Genomic DNA, 23213 nt, shown 5'->3' on the forward strand with positions numbered 1-23213 from the left:
GTAAGTAGAACAGGTACAAACACTGCCCTTTTGAGTTTTGATGTTCTTTGGAGGTCACAAAGTCAGCATTGGCAGTAGAACAGACATTATTCACCTCAAAGCAGTTTTTCTGGGTCCCAGGCCTCCCTAGATGTGGGTACAGACCATGCAGGAGGAGTTGTACAGAGGCAAAGAGAACTAGGCAAGAGATCTTTGCCTGACCTAGACACTGCAGAAAAGCAGTACAGACACTGATGACTCCTCACTTCTCAGATATTCATGGAGCACCAGCCCTGAGCCCTTGAGTGCAAAAACATGGCAGATATCAGTCTTTGCCTTTGCTGAGCCTACATGCAGTGGGGAAGGACAGGGAGACACTGTGTCAGGCTTCCATGAGCAAGGGAGTGGTGTCATACCACTCAGCAAGGACTGCCTCCTATGGGGCATTCTGTCAGCCTGTCAGGGCTCCCAAGGCCCACAGTGCCACACTGTAGTTGGGAGACAGACGGAGTGGATCCTGCACTTGCTGGGCTAGAGGTCCAGGTGCCCTCCGTAAGGTTACCTATGTAGGTAGTGTGTGAAGAGAGGCAAGACCTCTCACTCTGCTGCCTCCCTGTCTGCCCCAGGTCCACATCTCCTGTCCTTGACTCCTCACTGGAGCTGAAATCCAAGGTGGTTCCTCAGGCCAAGCTTCTCATGGACCATGTGGACCCTCCTACGACGCTGGAGCCTAAGTCACAGGGTAAGGAGCCCTGGGATTTGGGCTGTGGCCTTTAGGGTAGGGAATGTGCTAGGGAACTCAACAATGCGTCCAGATGATGGGAGACCCAGGAACATGAGCCCCTCAGCAGTCATTTTGGGGATGCAGTCTGGGAGGCTTTACTGGGGCTGTCTTCTTGCACATAGCTGCCTCTGAGAGGCAGTGGCAAAGTTTGTTCTTGAGAGGTCCCTGAAATGTCAGTGATGTTTTCTCCTCCTGCAACTGCAGCTCCTTCACCAGCTCTGGCCCCACAGCAAGAGCCAGGACCTGGATTCAGTTCTCCACCAGCTGCAGAGCTGGACCTCCTGGTGGCTTCCCAGCAGGAGTCATTTCTTGAGTTCTACCTGCAGGGAACCCTTGACCCACACCTGACATTCCCCTCTCTTACAGATTTACTTATCAGTGTGTTCATTGCTACCGTTATTTCCCAGAGGTATGGCAGTAATGGAACTAGTATAAATAAAGTTTAAGATTTCAGTCATGTTTAAAATAATCAGCCTGGTAGTATTCTGTGTATTCTCAATGTTTTGCAAATTTCACCACTGTCCACTTCCAGAACATTTTCCTCCTCAATTTTGTACAGAAAGTTGTTTTCTTTTTTTCACCATCCTGCTCCATCCAAGCCACCACTCACCTTATGTCCTCATAATTTACCTCTGCTACATTTTCCACATCAATGCCATCAAGTTTCTCTTCAGCCAGAGGGTGCTGGATGTGACCTTTAATGTTGCTTTTTGTGAGAAGGCAGAATCTTAAGCTAATGTCCTTGGTTAGTCAGTCCCAGATTCAGTAAATTATCCACTATTCTTTTCTGGGGCAAGAAATACATATTATGGTTAAATACACAATGCAATATTAGTGAATAATATAGGACATAGTGGCTGTTGTTCCATCCATGAAAAGTGGCCTCCCTCCTAGGTACTACTCTTTTAGTCTCATTTTAGGGTCAGCCTGAGTGTTTTAAATGTTGGGTGGGAGTGTGTCTCTGGAAAAAGCTCCTCGTAGATTGCATCTAGGATGTGGAGACACAGTCTTGTCAGGCTCTACCCTATATGAAGCAGCCACCTTTGTAGATCTCCTTTTGTGTGTTAGATTCTTAGCAATGGAATTTTACAGTCACGGTCATAGAAGCTTGGGGAGGACCAGTTCCTGTCCAGGGGTCTGCATACACAGTGTCCATGCACTGAGCTTCATGGTGACCTCTGGCAAATGCAGCTATACAAGCAGTGGTGTTCCCATGTGGACACTGCTTCCCCATGACATCTCAGCAGACAGCACAACAGCATGACGTGGCCTCCCTCTGCTTCTTGAAGATGGATGAACATTGCCTACAACTTGACTCACATTCTCTTACAAATTACTAAATCTCAGACCATTTTGGACAATCAGGGCTTAAGGTTCCTAGGGGAATTTCCTTTTGCATTGCCCCAAGGAAGTTGTAGAATCCTCTTGATTGAGCTTCTTCACAAGGTAATAAGTTTTGTATTTAGATAGGAGGGTTGAACTGAGGTCCTTCCCACAGAGTGACATCCTTAGGCTCTTAGTTTTTGAAATTTAAATTTGACACCGAGTCTCACTGCGCAGCTAAGTTGTTTAGTCTGGGTTCAAATATGTGACCCTGTTGCCCTAGTCTGGTAGAGCATGGGGATTACAGAGACTCAAACTTCAACTGATTTCACTAGGCATTTTTTAAAAACCAAATCCAAATCTACTGCTATAGTCTGGCTGACCACCTTTAGAACATGGTTGATTGCTATCTCTCTCCAGGCTGTACCCAGGGGTCATTCTATGAGATGTAAATAACTTTCTGCACTTGAGGCTACAATACCAATACATAGAAGCAACTGCACTGCTTAGGGAACATAAGGATGGCCAAACTGATGAACTTCTGTCTCCTCATGATGCCACCCAAGAAACATGTCCAGAGGTGAGTGTCATTTCCACAACCAGGCAGGAGAAACCAGCGCAGTGTGCACTGTATTCACCTCCATCCCAACCCTTCCCAGATTTCTCCTCTATTTCTATACATTATGTACCTGGGATAACAGCTCCCAATTTTCACAAATGTCATCTCACACCTCTGATGATGTCCCTAGCAAGCAGATGACAGTATGACCTCTATAGTGCATGATGTTTTACCTAGGTTTACATAGGAAGTCAGAAGGAGCAGGTCTTTTTCCTCAGAAATGGCACCCTGGCTACACTGCTGTTTTTTTCTTTCCTATGTGGAAGCTTTGCCTCCTACCAAGCAGCCCTTGCCTCATTGAAGCTGTTCTCTTCACTGTGAAGGACGCCAGAGAGTCATTTCATGGGCTTCTATGGTATGCAGAGCAGTAATCTCTGGGAGATACCAGAGGACCCAAGTCCACACAGACATCATGGAAGGAGCTGGAGGGTGCTTTAAATCATGAGTGTACCAGGCACTGACCATGAATAATGCCAAGAGCAGATGCAACCATTGCTCTCCTGTGCTTTCATTTTGTCCAGGCTCACAATCAACTTGGACCAAATACTACCAATATTATAGACTATGTTCCTGGCCTCTGTACATGAGGACACAAAATAGAGGAGGGATGTGATGGGAAGGCACACAGAATGGAGTGATGCATCACTATATGAACTGAAGATGAATGAAAGGCAGGCAGGACACACTCCATCTGCACTTCTCAGATAGTTAGAGAACAGCACCCTGTAGAGTACCCATGAGTAGAGTAACACTGAATACACCACTCTCTTTCTCACAGAGGCAACATGCCATGAGGTTGGGAAAGGGAGAAGCATTTCAGGCTTCCTGAAGAATGGAGGACAGGTGGTTACAGCACTGTCCAGGGACTTCCATTAGCACATGAGGGCTGCCTGTTTCAGCATTGCCCCATTCAGGGCACAGTGATGGCTAGACTCTCTGTAGCTGGAGCAAGAGGCTGGTGTCCAACTCCACAGGATGCCTTGGGAGGGCAGTTTGGGAGAGAGACCGGTCCTGTACTGCTGCTTACAATTGTCCTCCCTAGACCAGTGCTTCCTTACTGACTCCTGGAAGGTGCTGCTTACCAAGTTGGGACACCCAGTCCAAAATAACCTGAGTCTTTTGGAACAACCTGAACTCACTGAAGATGAGAACTACAGTGAGCAAGGTTTGGCCTTGTTCTATTATTCTCTGGGGAGGGCATTTGTAACTTTACATGGAGAAAGACTCAAACTTGGGGCCTTCTGCAACAATGAGGCATGCACAAGTGAGTGGGGCAAGGCAGAACAGGAAGCTTTTCTGGGGTGAATTTGTGCACAGAATTGTCTTTGAGAGGCCTTGGGAGGCTTTGGGACCTACAAGGATCAAGGACAGTTGGTGATCTTTCTCCATTCTCTGAGGCAGGGATGGTACCTGACTGAGATCAAGTCCTACTTGCTGAGCTTGTGTGAGCTCCACCTCTAGTGACCTCACCAGCTCTGTGATCAATGTGAAAGCTATGCCCAGTTCAGTACCAGGACTTCATGAATTTCAGAGCTGGGCTGTTGCTGGCACCATGGTAGACATCCTGAGCTCTGCATAGGGCCAAGTCCTACAAAGTATTGCCTTTCCCTTCCTTCCCCTTGTAACCCTTGCATTTCTTTCAGTTTGCATTTATACACTTATGTAATTCTTCTAAACATAACATTCTAAGTTAATTTAAATTATCAGTTAAGATTTTATTAGTTTCAACATGTTCAACTCAGTAGCGCTATCATAAGCACATTGCCAAATTGTACGATATTCACATCTGTCGAGTTTCAGCTTTCTGCTGTTTTGCACCCACCCATAGCCCTGTACTCTCCTGCTAGTCCCCATGTGCTTCTAACATTTCTCTCGATGTGATTAGCTACTCTGAATCTTTCATGTCAGTGCATCAGATTCTGTTTGGCCAAACATTACTGGAGGAGACTGGCTGCTATTGCTCTTTGATAGAAAGAAAATACCAGATAGACAAAGTCTGCAGGGAAAATGTAGAGGCCATTGTGTATATACTTATCTTTTCATGTTGGAAAAGCTTTCCCACGATTTCAGTGACAGAATGGAGATTGAAAGTTCTGATACATCACATTTTAAAAACAGAAACAAGACTAATGTAGAGACCACAGCAGGAAACCTTTCGGTACAACCAACATTCAGATAGATGATTGTTATTACAGGTGTGAAAGACGTCTCAAGAGTCCAATTTGTGAGAGAAGAGACAAATTCTTGTAACTCAAAGGCAGTCACCACACATGGCCCACAAGTACAGAAAATGTTGAGCCTCCCAAAGCTGAAGCATGCAGGGGACACATCCTTGAGATGTGCTGTGTCCCCATTCGATGGCAGGTTCCAAGGCAGATGCTGAACAGCACACATGAAATTATGGGGTGCAGAGCAGAACCTTGACATGCAGCTCACATCAGAACTATACACTGGTGTCCCTGGAGCATGCAGGGCTAAGAACAGAGATTTCTCCCAGAGAGAAACTTGCACAACTTTTCAAGATTTCTGTTAAAGAGTTTGATTCACAGTACTGTTTGAAGCAGAAAGGAAATGGGACCCTCCCTAGCCTCCACATAGAGGATGCACAGGAGAGCTACCTGGAGGATGCTGTGCATGGTTGCTGGAACTAACTGGCCACAGGAACACAGACGTGAAGCTCTAGGAACCGACAACCTCATGGTAGCACAAGGCTTTTCAAGAGCCAGCCAGTGCACAGGGAGTCTCTACTGAAATCCAATGCTTCCCAAAACCAAGACCAGCTTGGGGAAAGGACATTTGGATGTCAGGGTGGCAAGTCAACTAATGAGCAGCCATTCCTGGCACAGCTGTGCAAAGCATGTCCCTCTGGGGATAACCCTCCAGCAGGTCCAACTCACTGCCTTTTTCAAGTCTGGCAGCAAGGAAGTCACACAGAAGCACAGCAACACAGTTGAAGTTTTCTCAAACTAAATTGTTTAGCTTCCTTTGAAGAAATGATTGAAAATTCACAGGTCTGGAGAAACAAGGCTGACAAAAGTGCTCTGCATGTTGTGTAAATAAACTAGCCCTTGACAAGACATGGGAATAATGCCCATGAATGGGTCTGCAATGGCAGAGGCATAAAATCTCATGCATGCAGATTCCATAAATGCAAAAGAAAATGGCAAATAAATGATACATGTACATGATTTTCCTTTGGAAGAATAATCCCTGCAACAACCTGGATTTACCAAGCCACATCAGTAAACCCAGGGCAAAACCTACCACACCATTCCATCACCCAGCAGTGAAGGCTCAGCAGCTCTGCTCCCTGCTTGTTGCAGCTGCTGGATGACTATTTCTAGATGTTTCTATCTGCACAAGCCATCTGCCCCTCTCTCAGCTCATGACTGCTGGGGTGTGGCCTGGACTATACATTTACATAAAATCCCATCATGATTTCAGGATGTGTAGCAGCCTCTTGTCTACTTGAACTTATTTTTCAAGTTTGGGCATAAGAAATCTTAGACAATGTGCTTATCCAGTTGAGGGGAAATGAGATTGTTTGAAATAAATGCTGGAAACTCATTTTGTCAGTGGCACATTCAGTTGGTAATGAAGCCTATATTTTGGAGGTAAAAGCACGTGAGTCAAGGTTTTCTTTCCTTGATGGTGCTAGAAGGCAAAGAAATATCCCCAAATTCAGTTTCTGCTTTGTTTCCACCATGCTACAAGCTGCAGATTGGATTGTGAGCATTAAAGCATATAGATTTGAAGTGCAGTAGAAATTTGTAAGAGCTTCAGTTAACTGGGGCATGAAAAGACAAATAAAGGTTTTTTGCAAAATGCAATTCTAAATATAGGTTTAAATAAATAAAGAAACCACTAAAAAAAAAGAAAAGGTAATGACAATTTTGTGTGTTGTTCCAATGCCAAAGCCTCAGTCAAAATTTGCAGACTGGAAGGGTCAGTGTGGTCAGTGATCTTTGTGTATGTGGGCCTGAGAGTGTGCACCACACACTATGCCAGCTGAACACACGGCAGCACGTGAAGCCTGGTGGAGGCTGAGGCCAGGCCCAGGAACTGAGAATCCTGGGGCTGAGGAGGCAGAGTCTTGGCTGCACCCTGGCAAGGCTGCAGCATGGATACAGTGAGTGGAAGGGGTGTAAGGCAGGCAGTGCTGGTGTAAGGCATGCATGCTGCTCACTTCCTGGGCTGCCTGGAAGAAGGATGATTCAGGACTTCCTTGCTGGAAAAACAAACAGTGAACCAAATCTCTTGCTTTCCTCTGGCAGTAGCAGGCACAGATGTGCATGGTGGCTTCTAGAATGGCTTCTAGCACCACTGCACCATGGAAGGACTCTGCATGACCTCATGTGTTAGAGATAGTGATAAACAGAGTGTTGCCTTTCTGAATAGCAAGACTCCTTTACACACACACACACACACATAGATAGATATTCGAAGTATGTATTGTGAATTTCAATATATACAATGTAATTAAATCATCCATTTTCACTTACCTATTCAAGGAATTAGCCACTATTTGTTGTTAACTAAACTGAATAGAAGTAATATTGAATAGAGCACTATAATTAATTCAAAGGTATAAGAAAATGGACAAAAAAGAAATAGGCATCCCCCCAGGATCATGGTCTGCCATTGATGAGCCCCTCTCCTGTCTTTACCTGCAGCGTGGGCCAATGTGTCTTCACTGCTGGGTAGAGAGAGGGCCAGGCCATAAACTCTCTGTCATCTCAGGTAACACTGGGGACATGGCCTGAGACATATCCTTCTTGTGGCTGTAATTTTATAATTGATGCAGCAGCTCTGCTGTGGTACATCCAGTGGTTTCTAACTATTCACAGCTAAGCTGAGTAAGAAGAGAATATGGGTGTTGTCAGCTTCATTCTTTATAATGAAGCCTTAGATGCTGAATATCCAGGTTAAATGTGTACAGGTTGAGTTTCATAGTCACAGATTTCACACCTGAAGTATCTACATAGAGTGGAAGCCTGGAAGAGGAAGCCCAAAGCTGTGCAGATCTCTGTTGAGATCTGAAGGTGGGGAAGATTTACCAGGCAGAGGTGCTGGACACCATGACACCTAGCAGGAACCATGGCAAGAAAGACCCAGATTCAGGCCTGCTGATCCCTGAGTGAACTTCTCAGCAAAGCAGCACAGCTTTCAGGCTGGACAGGAGATGCCTGGAATGGCCCTGCTGCCAGAGCTCCTCCCTGCAGGCCTGAGGCCCCTTATCTCCCTCAGGGGACCTTTGTTCAAGAAGGTCATCCTGTTACAGAGCCCAACTTGACTGAATGTCTTCCACTCGGGTGCAGATCTCAACTGCCGCATGTGGACTCACCACAGCTGTGGAGCAGTTCAGAAAATGGGGACACTGCAGGCTGGTCAAGGTATGGAGCCTGAAATGAGAGACGGGCTTGTGACTGCTACAGTTTCCTTCAGTAGAAGCAGCATGATGAGTATATTTTGCTAAAAAGACTAAATAATGGAAAGTAGTTACTCACAAGAATATTCACTCTAGGGTTAGTTTGAGGATACCAAAGAAAATGTCTGCATCCCTAAGTAAAATGAAATATGACCCTTAATGGATGTGTGGTTTCCTTTGATGTCACTGACGCACAGACATCAGGGACAGACACACTGATGAACAGAGCAAAAATTAGAATCAAAAATCAATATCCAAAAACCAAAACAAACCCTTGGAAAGTAGAACTGCAGGGAAAATAATGTTTTACACTGGCCTGGCCTTCTGGAGGGCAGTGTGCCCCAAGTAGCTTTAACTTTAACACCTTTCTGGGGGTCTGAATTCAAACAACAATCAAATTCCAGGAAGGATCAAATAAAAAGAGAATGTGCTTCAAGGACACCAAACCTCAATCCCAGTGCAGAAGGCAATTAGAGTGACGCTCTGTAGCACATGCTGACCACAGTTAAAAATCAGAGAATCTAAAACAGTGTTAATGGGATTTTCAGTCTTATCTCTGTGAAAGAAACTGCAGATTGGGAAGGTAGCAGATAGCTTAAGTAGATCAACTCTTTCTGCAAAGTGTCTAAAAACCGCAGCTGAACATTTTATTCCATGAATACACAACATTGCTATCAATTGCCAATGCAGGATAATGTACACCTGTAATCCCAGCACTCTGGGAGGGTGAGGAAGAATGAGGAAAGATTTAAGCATAGCCTGGGAAACTTAGAAAATTAGTGAGACCATGTGTTAAAATTTGTATATAATTTTACAAATGTATGAAAATATCCATCATTTAGAAATTCCAGAAATCCCAGTGCAAGGTACGTTAACCACTATTAATCTGTAATCACTTTTACCATTTTAGACACTCAAAAAGAGTATCTTTATATGATTCTTATTATTATTTCAAAAAAGATTGTAATCCCTTGATCAAATTCTTGTTCAAAATATAAATTTAGGACAGAAAAAATAAGAATGATCAAATTCTCTTCATATTGAGCTACTCATATCCTAAGAGGGAATATTCAGTAGCATATCTGCACTCATTTCAGTAAAAGCATTAAAAAAATTAAAACAATGAAAACATCAGGTAGAACATCAATGCCTACATGATGGTAAATCTTACGCTAGTTGTGTTGACTAAAACACATATTCAAGAAAACCTCACAAAGATTTGAATTCTCAATTGACAGGTGACTTTTGACTTTTCATTTTAATATTATTTCGTCCTTTCTTTCTTTCATTTTGTTTTTAGAAAGGGTTTTGCTATGCAGTTCAGGGTGGTCTTCATCTTATCTTGTAGCCCAGGCTGACCTCCAACTCACTACAATCTCCCTGCCTCAACCTTCTATGTACTGGAATGATAGGTGTGCACCAACATCCCTGACTGGGTTTTCCCTTTTAAATTTTCTCCAAAGCAAAATTAGTCAGATTATGTTATATTCTTATATTTTCTCAGGTTGATTATTCAAAGTCCAATCAGAAAGCACTGAAAACATGCTGAAGGAGTTTCAAAATCCTAACCAACACATAATATAGTGGAACATAACATAGCATGGCATAGTATAGCATAATAAAACAAAACAAAACAAAAACCAACCACTTAACTCTGCTTGAATCAACTGCTTCCAAAGATACTTTAGGAATTTCTAAGGTAGACATATAACAGAAATATGATCCAGTAATTTCACATTCAAGCACTATTCTTTGAAATAAAACATATATACACACAAGAAAAATGAATAAAAATGGCTGTGGTACCCTGCTTTCAAGAATCAAGCCATAAACAGAACAAATGCCCATCAGCACATAGGTGACACATGCATGAACAAGTCGCAGTTGTTTGGTTCAGCCCCATAATAGCAGGTAGTGACAGCACAGGGGGACCCCAGCATGGAGTCACTGCTTGAAGTATACCAAGCAAAGAGCTTTGCCACTAAACAGGCTCAGCACCATCACCTACAGGAAAGGCAAACTACCCAGGTGGGACACAAAGCTCATGGTATGTTTGCAATGGGAAGACAGGAAGTGGTAGCAGCTGCTGGGAGACAAGTTCCCCAGGAGTGACACGCATGTGTCCTTCATCCACACCGGGCAATGATGTTTATGGCCTTGCAAAGCCTTTCCTTGCTCTCACCACCTGCTGTCCCTCTTCACAGGCTGTCAGAGTACGGAGCACTACAGTGTGTGGCTGAGGTAATCATCCAAGGACTCATAAGTAATCATTCATAGACATGTGAGAGCAAGAATTGCTAGGAATCCTCCTTCCCTGGACTGCGGGATTTTAACATGAAATATTCTCATCCTTCAACAAAAAATATTATGGGCAATCTGTGAACATCTCCATGCTCCCTAATGGAATTGAAATGAAACTAACATATGCCCAGGAAAGCAAGTCACCTGAAAATGTGACATATCTCTAAGTGAAGACCCTGAACACTTCATCTTCAGAGACAAGGGACCCTTTGGATGGAATTGTGTGCTTGGCACCATGCCTGCCACATCTGAAGCATCTACATGTTTGCTGCATTTAAATTTTCAAAGTGTAGCAAAGTGTAAAACCACACTCAGGTTTCCAGTTTTTCACCTGCTGTTTCTAAGGAGAACAGATGATTTATTCCACAATAAAAATAAATTGGGCATTAGAGGTGGCAGCCCAGCTATGGACCTTAGCGTATGACCTCATTTGCTTGGCAACAGATCTAAACAGAACTCTGAAGGATCTGGTCACCAACCACCTTGGTATGGTCACAGTTGGCCTTCACAGGCACTTGGCTAGAGAGAGCGATCAGTTAATATGTTAGGCTGCATTCCCAGGGCTCAAAATCCCAGCCTCAGGACTCTCCATGTGAAAACAACCTGGGAACAGGTGAGAGGATGGTTCATTCAGCCAAGATACTTCAGGATGCTCCCTGGGAACTGCCCAACCATCAAAGGCAGCACAGGGCAGGATTCACCAGGCCTATTCCCCAGGCACCCAGACAGAAGAGGGAGCCTAGGCCAGATGTCCCTAGGCTCTGCCACCAGCCACTCAGAGACACAGACTGCAGGACAAGGTTATTTAGGCCTGGCCTCCACTGTAAGTCTGCATAAACAATTCCCTCCCTAGGTCATCAGTGTGAGGGGGTCTGAGGACAGGCACTGAGGGCAGATGCTCCTGGGCAGGGACAGGGAAACTGAGCCTGGGCCACTGTCCCATTCTCATTCCCATCTAGGACAGGGCTGTCAGGAGGAGAAGGGCAGTGGCAGTGTTTATTCACAGCCTCCAGAGTCATCTCCTGTCCTTGTGGGTAGAAGTCTGGGACAGTGCTTTTTGTCTTTGAGGAACATAAGTTTATGTTGTTTAACAAAGTGAATCCTGTGGTTTCTCAGAGCCTCAGGCTTTCTCCAGGGTTCAGGGCTCTGGCCCTACCGAGCTGTACACAGGACATGGGCATGGAGTTGGAAACTGGGCCCTGTGTGACATGTCCCTGCTCCCGACATGGTACCCACAATAACAATAGATATCTGCTCTGATGCAGGGTGTGTCAGCAGAAGGGACTGTATAGCGGCCATAGAGTACTGAGGGGAATTTAGGGTCAGATTAACCCTTTAAGCACATCCATCCAGGACTTGTCAAACACTGCGCCTGTGGTCCTGCTCTCAAGGAATTGAGACTCCAAGTGCTCAAATACCATATCCTCTCTACTCAGCATCTACCATCACAGGCAAGGTCATTGTACACACACTGGTGGGAGAAGGGGAAATGGGACACAAACACAAAGTCACTTCATTTCTTGGCATGATTGAATTCTGCCATTGCATCTCATTTTCAACCCTAGGCCTGGTGTCCATGGACCATTAGCTGGCTGCCTCTCCACCCTATCCCCAGCTCTTACACATCATCAACTCACCACAGATGTGCTCACCTCAAATGTCAGTCCACTCTGTGCATTTCTCTGGCACTTGTCTTACAGGAATTTTTCAGGCACCACATTTCCTTTCATAGGAGCCTCAGGGCTAAATGAGCACAAGAAAAGAGCACTGAACACAGCTGCTCACCTTCCATGGCTATGGAAGGGTAACTTAATTCCTTCCTGTGGACATTCTATCAGGAAACTGGGGAACATTCTGTGGGGCCTCATTAATGGATCTGGACATCCAGAATGATCCTCCATTTTCTCATCTCTAAAATTGGAGGCCATCTTAAGACTCATAGGTTTTGTTAATGCATAGACTTATATTCTGCCTCTCCTCTATCGAGGTATTGTGAGCATGGTAGTATACCCTAGTGAGCCCTGTAGCACAAGCCTCTGTGGACCATTTAGAGTGTGGGCTTTGCATCAGCTCCAACTCTTCTGAGAAGTCATGTGCATGACACCAATTCCATGTCTCCCCACTGTCTCATCACAGACCGGAAGTCAGGCAGCAGAGAGCCTGGCAGATGTCTGTGCAGCTAGCCAGGTGCAAGCAGATGGACTTCACAGCCTGAAGGAGACTCCAGACTTAGCCTTCCTCGACAGCTGCCCCAGCTCTGGCCATTCCTCTCTGGCTTCCTCCATGGCTGACATCTCAGCCCTTCAGGCACCAAAGCTGTGAAGGTGAGTTCTTAACTTAGCAGCCCAGTGAGACTTGGCCACCTGCAGGACCTGGCCATGTGCAAGTTCATCACACAATCTCAGTTTAAAATGCTGAATGATGAGGTGCTGAGTGGATTGAGAACTCAGGGCCACTGAGGATGAAATGGGGGCTCCATGCAAAGTGGTTAGCTGTGGCCTTGGCCCCATGAAGACATACAGTAGAGGCTGTGCTGATTCCCATGAATGATCTTCCATCCCGTTTACTGACCAACACTTGGGGAAAGCTTTCTATTCTTTGGAAAGGAGATTGGAGAGTCAGTATATGGGCCTCAGGGTTTGTTCAGTGCAGGAAACCCTGAGGACAGCAAAGAATCCATGACTGTCATATATCATGGAAGAGCAAATAGGTGTAATCATGCTACAAATACACATGCAGACACACTGCGTGCAGACACATTTCTGTGTATTGGCCATGTCCTTGTAAGCAGAGCAAATACAACTCCTGCCCTTTTGAGTTACAATGTTCTTTGGAGGCCACAGAGTCACCATTTGCAGCAGAACAGATATTGCTCACGTAAAAGTCATTTTTCTGGACCCCAGGCCTCCTTTGGTGTGGGTACAGACCATGCATAAGTGGGTACAGCAATGGATCACTGCCTAAGCTAGAGACTGCAGAGAGGCAAGACAGATACCGATTGCCCTCTCACTTCTCAGATATCCATGGAGCAGCAGCCCTGATCCATTGAGTGCAATGACATGGCATATACCAGTCACTGCCTTCACCAAGCTGACTGCACTGGGGAGGGGCAAGGTGACAATGTGTCAGAAAGTACAAGTGTGATACATCTTTTCAAGGTCTCCCTCTCACAGAGACTTCTTTCAGCCTCTAAGGGCTCCTTGGGCCCAAAGTGCCCCCCAGTGGGTGGGAGAGGCTGTGGCTGCATGCTGTACAGACTGGGCAGAAGGCCTACACCCCCCCACAGATGAGTTGCCCAGGTATATCAGGCCTCTCACTCAGCTGGCTCCCTTCTGCCCCAGGTCCACATCTTCTGTGCTTGAGTCTTCATTGGAACTGTACTTAAATGTAGATTCCCAGGTTAAGCTTCTTCAGGAACAGCTAGAGCATCCTGAACCTCCCAGGCCTGAGCTCCAGAGTTTATGGGCTTGTGGGCAGGGGATATGCTTTGGAACTCAGCAAAGTGCCCAAATGCTGTGTGACCCAGGAACATGAGATCTTCAGCAGTCAGTGTGGGGATATAGTCAGGGAGGCTTTGCTAGGGCTGAGCTGGTGCACACAGCTGCCTCTAACAGGCAGTGGGAAGGTTTTGCCCCAATAAATCCATGAACAGTTGGTGATATTTTTCTCTTCCTGAAATTACAGGGCCAGTTTCAGTCCATGCATAAGTTGCACCTCCTGACCTTGTGCCAGCTCCACCTGCAGCTCCCTCACCAGCTCTGGCCCCACAGCAAGAGCCAGCACCTGGGTTCCCTTCTCCATCAGCTGCAGAGCTGGACCTCCTGGGTGCTCCAGAGCAGGAGTCATCTCTTGAGTTCTAACTGTGGGCAGCTCTTGACACACACCTGCCATTCACCTCTCTTCCAGTTTTATTTATCATTGTATTCATCACTACTCTTATTTCTCAGAGATTTGTTAGTGACAGAACAAAATAAATAAAATTTAACATTTTAATGAAGTTTAAAGTAATCAGCTTGCTGGCATTCAGTGTATTCTCAGTGTTGTGTGGATTTCCCCACTGTTCTATTCCAGAATATTCTTCAAATTTTTACACAATGCTTTTTTTTTACTTTCCCCTGCTGCTCCACCCCAGCCACCAGTGATCTTACATCCTCATATTTAACTTATGTTACATTTCCCACATCAATGCCATCAAGTTTTCTTTGCCCAGAGAATGGTGGTAGTGACTTTTTAGGGTTAGTTATATTTAGGGTTCTGGTTAGAGTTAGGGTTAGGGCTGGACTAAGCTTCCAAATATTGCATTATACCCACTGCAATGATCATAAAGAAAGAACAATCCAGACAAAGCAGTGCTTTGTGCTTGCAATGTCTTGGTCCAGAGCTAGGTTCTCAATGCCCGCAACATTGAGAACAGTCATGAGTTGATGGACTGCACCACTATTCACAAGGTAGGGCCTAACATCCATTCTATGCATCACATGTGCCATGAAGCTATCAAAAACATAATCAGTACACACTGTGAATAAGTAGTAATAAAAATATGATAATTTATAAGCAAAACACACAGCAAGAAAATCCACTTCTGATATGTGGGAATAAAAGCACAACTGATGAAAAACCTCATGCAGGAAGGACACACTCTCCCTGGCCAGCACTGAGTCCTTCATGCACATGCAAACCTGAAGATCAAAGCATCAGCTGTCCTCAAACTAAGACCTCACTAATGGAATTTTGGGGCCAACCTTACTATCATGGGAACTTCACTTTTATACTTTGCTCTGTGCAAAATCTAACAGAGACACATAGAGATCTCACTGTGTGCTGACTACCCAAGATCCCCAGAAGCAGATCACTTGGGAAGACACGTGAACCCACACTGCCAACAGCTGGTGACGACTAAGTCATGGAACAGAAAGTGAAAGCAAAATGCAGGCAAATCTTCTGGAGGAGCCGTCAGTTGGGCTCCCAAGTCCAGCCTGTGTAGCTCTGCTCAGACTCCTGATTTCTAGCAAAGTGATCAAAATAGCTGTCTCCTCTCTGGCCTCAGGATACAGGCTCAGAAGTGGGTGTAACACTGACAGCTGGAGATGTCCCTTGTCCTTCTCTGTTTTCTGTCTAGGCAGAGAAAGCCCTTTGTCTTCCTCTACTTTCCTCCCCCGCCTGCCCAACGGAGGTTGAAGGCCGAGCTGCTGCCAAGCTGGCTGGGTGGAGATGGCTAGCAGGGCAATCAATATACATTTTGTCAACATTCTTTTATATGTGACATGATAAGAACAGGTGCCTTGCAGAGTATATGAGGACTTGATTTCAGTAGGGGTTGTGATGGGCATGGGTTCTCCCTACCAAACATTAATGCTGTGCCTGGTTTTAACACACTATGAACCACAGGAAAAGTGAGTCCCCATGGGTTCAGGAATCAGGGGAGGCTAAGATATTCTGGTAAGTAACTCCCCTGTGTGACGGTGGGGTCAACAGATAACACTGTCCTTGGCCTTCAGCCTGGGGACTGACTCATCTGAGCCCATTGTCTGACCAGTCTGCTTGAAGGCTGCACATCTGTTGCTTGGGGAGCTGCGTTCCAGGTCAAGGTCAGAACATTTTAGAACTTTAATGCTCTGTGCATACAGAAGAGGGATGAAAGTGAGGCAGATGTTTGTCACAGGGCTTAGGAATTGATCTTCAAGGTGCAGGCTTGAAACATGATCTCTTTTCTAAAGCTGTACCCCAAAAGAGATTAGGGCTTTAGGATGTTGTGTGTGCCTTGGAACAGGGGGCAGAGGCTTTAGTTTTGTGGGGTATTAAAGTTCCCTGTGTCTGTGGTATGAGATTTTCTCAGAGTTAGGGTGGTGAATGGATATTTTCGTGGGTAAAAGGAGAAGAAACCACACAGAGCCAACATTAGCAACAGCAATAAACAAGCATCTTTATTATCGAGCCTGGATATATCATCCATCATTAGGCATTACATTCTTGCATACTTTCTCAAACCTTAGCTCATCCATGGCAGTCTATGCTAAGTTCTGCTTATAGACTTGTGTGCATGCTGTGCATATGCTATTCATTTGGGTCAGTTCCATACAGTCCTCAAAGCCTTTGGGGTTGAAACAATGTGAAGTGGTTTCCCACATTCCACCATCTCAAAGATCAGGGAAACTATGCTTATTGTAAGTGACCCATAGGGTGGACTCATGCACACAAAGACCACAACCACAAGAAATGTAAAGCATAATACCAGTAATCCCACCACAGTTTAGCTTATGGCCACCCAGAGTGAAGTGGATCCCAGGGATTCTCTCCACTGCATGTGGAGGTCTTGCTGCAAGGCCTGGAGGGTAGAGAACTCCACATCCATTTCTTTTAAAAAATTTTTACTAAAAGAAACAATAAAAAAGTAGCATACACATGTCAATAAAATTAATATCATAAAATCACTAGTTGATACATTACATATTGTCATCTTAAAAATAATTGTTAAAGTTACAAAAAAAGCATAAAAAGTGGCAAAACACTCAAACATTTACAGTGCAAACACTTCTTATCAATGATTAACAGAAATTTAGTAATGTGGACATCTATCTTACACACTATACATATCATTATACCCTTTAGAGCAGTTTCCTTTCTCCTTTACAATATCTATTATACTTTTTGGATCATAGTACTTTGTCATTTTTTAATATGTTTTACACCATAGACACAATGTGATATTTACTACTGTGAGTGTTGTTTATTTCACTTGGGAGGATATTCTCAAGTTGCCTCCATTTACCTATAAAGAACTCAAGACCATCCTTTTCTATATCTGAGTAGTAGTAAAAATGTATAAAAATACATTTTTAATCCACTCTGCAGCTGATGACCATTTTGGTTGTTTTCAAGACTTAGCTATCACCTATTGTGCTGCTATGAACATGGGTGCACATATATCACTGTGACATGACATTTTCAGGTTTTCTGTGAAAATTCCCAGGAAAGGAATAACTGGATTGAATGGAACTTCCAATTCTAGTTTTTTGAGGAATCTCAATACTGATTTCCACAGTGGTTGCAGCAGTCTGCACTCCCATCAAATCATCAAGAAGATTATACACCATGACCAAGTGAGATTTACCCCAGGAACACAGGGGTAATTCTTGATGTTCCTTTTCCCCACAGTCTCACTGACATTTGTTATCAGTTGATGTCTTGATGGCAGCCATTGTTTCAGGAGTGAGAGGAAATCTCAATGCTGTCTTAATGTGCATTTCTCAAATGATCATTAATGGTGAACATTTTTTCATATATTTATTTGCCATTTGTATATCTTCATGTGAGAACTGTGTGTTTATTTTTGATGCTCATTTGTGGAGATGGTCTTCGAATCTGGGGGGCTTGATGTTTTTCAGTTCTTTATATGTTCTGGATATAAGTCCTTGTCTGAGTGGCTTTTTGCTAAAATTCTTTCCCATTTTGTGACTTTACTTTTCACTTAGTTGTTGATTTATTTTGAAGTGAAAAATGTTTTAATAATATGAGATCCCTGTTGTTGATTCTTTGAAGTATTTCCTATGTGGTTTGCATTTTATTCACAAAATCTCTAACAAACCCAATGTCCCCAAGATTTCTACCTACCTTGTTCTCCAGTTGATTTAGTGTTTCTTTTTTAATATTTAGACTCGTGATCCATTTGGACTTTACTTTAGTGTATGGTGATAAACATGAGTGTAGTTTTAGTGTTCAGAATGTGGAAAGCCGATTTTTTCCAAAACCATTTATTATGGAGGCTATCTTTCTTCTAGGGAACATATTTAGCCCGTTTGTCAAATGTAAGGTGGCTGGTAGTGTTTGCATCTCCTAATTTATTCCATTGATCCTCAGGTCTCTGCCAGTACTATGTTGATTTTTAGTACTGTGACTCTGTAGTATAGTTTTAAGTTAGGAATTGAGATCCCTCCTGTCTTGCCTTTGTTACCCAAAATGGCCTTTGCTATTCTGTTTCTTCTGTTTCCAGATGAATTTTAGGAATATTTTCTCTCAATCTGCAAGGTATGTTAATGGTATTTTGACTGGAATTGAACTGAATCTGTGTAACAGTTTTGGGAGTATGGCCATTTTCACAGTGTTGGCTGTTCCTAACCACAATCAAGGAATATCCCTCAATTTTATAATATCCTCCTCAATCCCTTTTTTTAGAGTAGTATTATTTTCAGCACATAACCCTTTTATATTCTTCGCTAGGGTGATTACTAAGTATTTCTTTACTTTAGATGCTATTATGATATTTCCATAATTTCTCTCTCATGCTGTTTGTGTACAGGAATGCTATTGATTTTTTTGACTGTTCATTTTGTACCCAGCTATGCTGCTGAATTTGTTTATTACCTTTAGTAGTTTTTTTAATGGAGTTTTTGGGGTCTTCTATGTGGAGTGTCATGTTGTGTGCAAGTAATGATAATTTAACTTCTTATTTTTATTCTTCTGACTTCACCCTCTTGTCTCATTGCTCTGAATAATATTTGCAGAACTATATTGAATAGGAGTTGTGATAGTGGACATTTTTGTCTTCTTCCTGATTTTAGTGTGAAGGTTTTCAATTATTGTCCATTTAGTATAACGTTGGCCGTAGGTTTGTCATCAATGGTCTTTATGAGATTGAGGTAGATATCATCTCTTTCAAGTTTCTGTAGGCTTTTCATCATGCACAGGTTTTGGACTTTATCAACAGCTTTTTCTGCCTCTTTTGAGATGATCATGGGATTTTTAGTTTTGGCTCTGTTGATGTGGAGTATTTCATTTATTTACATATTTTGAACCATTCCTGTATTCCCACTTGGTCATGGTGTATAATCTTCTTGCTGATTTGCTGCATTCTATTTGATAATATTTTATTGAGAATCTCTGCATGAATGTTCATTAGTGAGATTGGCCTTTAGTTCTCCGTAATGGTTGGGTCTTTTTCTGATTTTGTTATCAGAGTGATACTTGCTTCCAAGAATGAAGTTAGGAGAACTGATTCTCTTTCAATTTCATTGAAGAGTTTAAGGAGTATTGAAGTTAGGTCTTCTCTAAACTTTGTATGGAATTCAGCCATGAATTCATCAGAACCTGGGCTTTTGTTTATTGGTAAGTTTTTAAATTCAGTAGCTGAGGCTGGGTTATTCAAAATTGTTTTATCTTCTTCATTGAGCTTTGATAGTTTATGTTGTTAAAAATCTTTCCAATTCCTCCGTATTTTCCACCCTATGTGAATAGAGATTTTCAGAGCAGGTATTCATGATCTTTTGAATTTCCATGGAATCTGTAGTAATTTCCCTTTTTTCAGTCATTATTGGGTGGATTTAAGTTTTTTCTTTCTTTTTCTTGATAACGCTGGCCAGGGGATTGTCAATTTTGTTTATTCTCTCAAAAAAACTGCGCTGATTCCTTAATTTTTTTGTAACATTTTTTAGTTTCAATTGCATTCATTTCGGCTCTAATCTTTACAATTTCCTCTCTTCTATCAGTGTTGGGTTTGACTTGCTCCTTTTCTAGAAACTTTGGATGTAGCATTAGGTTATTTATTTGTGTTCATTCCATTTTCTTCATGTGACTATTTATTGTTATACATTTCCCTCTGAGGACTGCTTTCATTGGGTTCCATAGGTGACAGTATGTTGTATCTGTGTTTTCATTGTATTGTAAGTATTGTTTTGTTTGCCCTTTAATTTCATCTGTAACACACTGGTTATTCAGAAAGTTGTTATTTAATTTCCATGTATATGAAGGCTTTGCACTTTTTTGCCATTGATTTCCAATTTTATTGAGGTATGGTCTGATATTATGCATGGGATAATTTTGTTCCTTTTGCATATAGTTAAGCATGCTGTATCGGTTAATATATGATCTATTTTGGAGAAGGTCCCATGTACAGCTAAGAAGAATGTGTATTCTAATATAAATTATGATGTGGTTGGGTGGAACACTCTGTAAACATCCATCCATCAAGCCCATTTGCTCACAGGTATTATTCAGTGCTGTTATACCTTTGCTGATTTTTTGTCTCCATCTATCTCTAATAGTGGGGTGTTAAAGTCTCCTATTGCAATTATATACTTGTGTTTGGTTTTTCATGTCCTTTAGTATTTGCCTTATATAGTTGGGTGCTCCTGTACTTGGTGCATATATATTTGTACTTCTTCCTCTTGCAGTTTCTCACTTACACATATGTAGTGACCTTCTTTAACTCCTTTAAACATTTTAGGTTTAAAGTTCATATTTTCTACAAACAGAATAGCTAGTTGCTTTTTTCTGGGTTCCTGTTTCATGAAAAACTGTTTTCCATCCTTTGTCTTTTAATCTATGAATTTTGAGTAAGATGTGTTTGTTGTATACAGCATATGGTGGGGTCCTGTTTTTTGATCCATTCTGTCAACCTGATTCTTTTTATAGGTGAGTTATGCCCATTTATCTTTATGGATATCACTGATATGTACTGGCTTGACTTTGCCATGTTGTATTCCTGTTGTTGATTTCTTGCTTTTCTCCCTTGTTCAATTTCTTGCCCAGCCTGGTCATTTCTTTCTGTTGTTCTGGAGATTGTGGTCATTTTTATCTCTATCTAGCATGTCTTTCAGTATCCCTTCTAGGGTTGGTTTGGTGGACATGAATTTCTTAAGTTGTTCTTTGTCATCGAAGTGTCTTTTTTCTCCATTTAATTTGAAAGACACTTTTTCTGGGTACAGCAGTCTAGGTTGAAATTTGTTTTCTGTTAGGGCTTGAAATTGTTCACTCCAAGCTCCTCTTAACCTGAAGGTTTGTGCTGAAAATTTTGCCTTAATAGTAATCATAGTCTTTCCTGGACAGGTGAGTTGTGTCTTTTCTCTAACAGTTTTAGTATTCTGTTTTTAAGCTGTATGTCTGGGATCTTAATTATTATATGTTTGACCATAGACTTATGTTTGTTGTGACTTGTTTTCACTTTGTGTGTCTCACTTTTTTGTATATCAGAATTTTCCTCATGTTTGGAAATTTTTCTGTTATTATTTATGTGAATAGCTTAGTTGTGTCATTTGCATTGACTCCTGCATCTTCACTGATGTTTATTAGTCTTACATTGCTTCTCTTGGCATCATGTTTAAGCTTCTGGATTGTCAGTTCATGATGCTTTGCTATTTTTATATGTTCTACACTTTCATGATCACTCCCTGAAATACTGTCCTCAAATTATAAAATTCTATCCTCAGCTTCATTTAAATGGTTTTTCCAGCTTTCAATATATTTTTTGTTGCTTGGATATCTCTTTGCATATGTTTCATAGATTCTGCTTGTTTTCTACATTGTTCATTCATAGTTTCAATTTACCATGCTCCTGTATTTTTTGTTTTATTTGTTTCTTCTCTAGCTATGTTGAGAAACTTGTTTACTACAGTTGTTACATCTGTTATTTCTTTACATGAGACATTATTTCTAGTTTGATTTCCTCTATAGCTTCATGGATATGTTTCTTTACTTCATTTGCTATCTTTTGAAGTTTCTGATTTATGACTTTAAAAGTCCTCTATTTCAATGTCGGTTGGTCTTACTCCTGATGGACTAGATGTTTGAGATTGCATTTTGCCTTTTCTTTTTGTCATTTTCCCATAGGTATAACACCCATGTTGGGACTGTTTCACTCACATTTTGCTTTAACTCTTTCAGCGGCTCCCATATTTCAAAGCTGTCTAGATTGTATGCATGTATTATGGGTAGAGAGGAACAGTCCCCTGAGTCCCTCTCCTTGGGCTAAGGGCTCCTTCACCTCCATCTTCTGTCAAGTCATAGGCCGGTCATGCAATACCAGGGAACTCTCACAAGAACTGTCCTAGTTATGGGGCCTTAACTTCAGGAGAAGTCAGTACTCCCTGGGTCATGCAGTTTGACTTCCACAGGAGCCAGCTGTGATTCCAAATCCTCCAGCGGACTCACAAGTCTATCACTCCTAAGACCTTCAACATGCCCTTGGCAGTCACATGAACCCTTTCCAGTTTCTACATGCCTCCTATCATTGTCAATTATCAGGTAAGTGAATATTCATTCCACAAGAGAAACCCTGTTGATGTTTTGAAAAGCACAAAGGAGACTTTCATTTTTGTTCAAAACACACTGGTTTTGGTGAGGAAGTGCGTGAAGGAAATTTCTTTTGTCTTGCTTGTGGTACATTCACTTCAGCTAACATTTTGGCAGTTAATTTCAGATTAACACATCTGACTATCTTAGGATTCTATGAGTACAATCCTCTAAGTCATGAAGAGAATTTTAAAGATATTCACTTCAACATTATTTCCAACAACTGAAAACTGCAATGTGAATATCCAATAACATTTGAATGAATAAACAAACCACAGCAAACCATGAAGTGAGAAAATACTAAAGAAAATCCATAGGAAAACACTGTACAGTGATCTCACTGTACATAGTCTTTAACGATTATGATTGGTGAAAGAAGGCAGAGATGTCAAATTCTGTCCAGTCGTTACATACATTTTCAAAATATGACAAGACACGTGTGATAGAAGACAGGTCAGTTCATATAAGAGATATTAATATTTTAGAAAATGAACTGAAAAAGACAAAAATAAATGAACAAGAGTTTAAAAAAGAACAAGGTTTAAAAATACTCACAGGAAGAGCCAGAAATATTTACTCTGCTTTGAACAACTACTTGAAAGACAGTTAAACAATTTCTGAGTTAACCAAGCAAGACCTGAAATATTCAACTGTACACTGAGTATCTTCCCCTTGGAAATCAGTGCTACAGCTATACAAACACAACAATGACTACA

The sequence above is a fragment of the Cavia porcellus genome, unplaced genomic scaffold, assembly GCF_034190915.1.
Source record: "Cavia porcellus strain 051 isolate PalLab524CR breed Dunkin Hartley unplaced genomic scaffold, mCavPor4.1 scaffold_37, whole genome shotgun sequence".
NCBI classification, from domain to species: domain Eukaryota; kingdom Metazoa; phylum Chordata; class Mammalia; order Rodentia; family Caviidae; genus Cavia; species Cavia porcellus.